This window comes from Austrofundulus limnaeus, unplaced genomic scaffold (assembly GCF_001266775.1).
Source record: "Austrofundulus limnaeus strain Quisiro unplaced genomic scaffold, Austrofundulus_limnaeus-1.0 Scaffold338, whole genome shotgun sequence".
NCBI classification, from domain to species: domain Eukaryota; kingdom Metazoa; phylum Chordata; class Actinopteri; order Cyprinodontiformes; family Rivulidae; genus Austrofundulus; species Austrofundulus limnaeus.
The window spans coordinates 155,182-157,337 of record NW_013952740.1 but is presented as its reverse complement, the minus strand read 5'-3'; positions in this window follow the sequence as shown (position 1 = coordinate 157,337).

The following is a 2,156-nucleotide window of genomic DNA, read 5'->3' as shown; positions in this document are numbered from 1 at the left end:
AGTATAAATAAGTATTTATATTTGTGTACAAGCTGCTTAGATAGTCAAAAATCCGGTGTTTTTAGGGTTATTAATGAAGTTCGTGTACTCAGACCAGTAATATTTGGGGTCACAAGTTTTTGCCATGGATATTTTGTGGGTCAGAAGATAAAAGGTTTGGGAACCACTGATCTAGAGTATCTTTGGTGAAACCTCTAAGATTGTTTATGATAAGATCTGTAAACTCCAAATCCTCCAAAGTCATCAACGTGTCCATAATTTAGACATTTGGGATGTGGTCGTGACATTCATGGAGGCATTTTACAAAAGACACTTGGCAATTTTAATGTGTTTCTTTGTATTTACACTTATATTTGTTTTGGATCCATAAAAAATGTTGACCACAGTTTTACTGAGCATTTCTAGAATTCAGTTTTGTAGCATTAAGTACAGAATAGTCAGAAAACAGCTGATTCCCATTTAAAATTTGGTGGAATACAAAATATAAAATTTGACATATAATAGTGACGTGTTGGGGTTATTCCAGAAAATAGATTGCTTTTGTTATAAACAGTGCGACTTTATAATTTAAAGTCCCCCCTCCCCTCATTCATACACCTACTGGAGTCATTGTTAATGTAAAWAGCCTTGGGCTTTAGTATTTTTCCAACCTCTAAGTAGAGTTGTTCCACTTGTTAAACGTGAAAAATACCAAATCCTCATTAGTGAGAAGCGTCTACTCATTGTATCTCATTAGTAGTAAGGTTAAAAGTTCTCTGAACAATTTCTTCTGACATAAGAACTCCTGGTATTTGTCCGTCATACATTTTAAAGTCCGATAATTCACCAGCTGTCATTTTTGGCTAACATGTTAACAATTCAACAGGGAAATTCCTCCGATTGTGTAAAGCATAGGTGTTCAAAGTGGGGCCCGTGGGCCAAATTTGGCCCGCCAAGCCATTTGATTTGGCCCACTAGCAGTTGTCCTGGTTACTAGATTGTAATCTCCTGTCTTATGTAGAAATACTATATTTACACTTAGTCTTTTAAACCATTGGTCCAACTATAGGTACAAGAAGCTGTAGTCAGATAGTCTTAACTCATGGTACTCACTTTATCTTTGAATTATGTTAAGATTAAACTTAAAATACAAGTAACTTCAAGAGACATTTATATTAGATTTAAGTCCATATCTAGATTTGCACACCTTATAAGACCACATATACTTAAATTTTAAATCATGAAAAGTCCCATGAGCCTTTGCTGCCTGAGCAAACGTTGAATTTTCTCCATATCCATGGGCTGAAAAAACAAACAAACAAAAAAAAATGTGGGCAACCGCACTGACTGCTAGCTTAATCATAAAAAATACAACTTTACTGGAAGTATTTGCATTTCATGTATTATATTATTGAATTTAGCACACCACCCTCAGATTGATTTTAATTTTGGCCCTTTCAAGGAAAATGGTTTTTAATCTTGGCCCTGTCAGGGCAAATGTTTGGGCACCTCTGGTGTAAAGGAATTTACAAAAGCAAGCTTTTAAGATGTTCTGGAGTCGTTTGTCCACATTTTTCTCCCTAGTCTTCACGCAGCCACCAGTGTGCGAGCACACAGTGATCATGCACCGACCACTCCCATTGTCTGAATATTTCTTTTCTCCATATGCAGGGTGTCAGGTGAAACGTTTTGCAACTCAGTCATGTGACTAGAAGAGCAGGTTAACTACAGGGAAAGACGGATTGAACAGCAACTTTCAGACAATAACTAGTTGTAGTGCATTTATTCTTTAAATAATTGTTTAAAAGTCTACTATAAAATTACACAATACTCTGCTAGTAACTACTGTAACAGTTAAAATGCCTGCAACATCAAATTTCCACGATGCAGTGTAGGAATTTTAATGTGTTGCAAAAAAAATCACTGTCAGAGATTTGCATATTCGGTAACATGAAGCGATGACAGAGGAGAATGCCTGCGTGGAAACTAAACATTACTATAACTGACAACACAGTATCTGAGGTTTCTTTTGATGGTTCTGGCTCACTATCAGAGAGAAAAAAAGAAGAGTCAGAGCTGAAAAAATTAAAGAAAATATGCCAGTTACAGCAGGTAAAATAAGTATTGAACACGTCACCATTTTTCTCAGTAAATATATTACTAGAGGTGCTAATGAC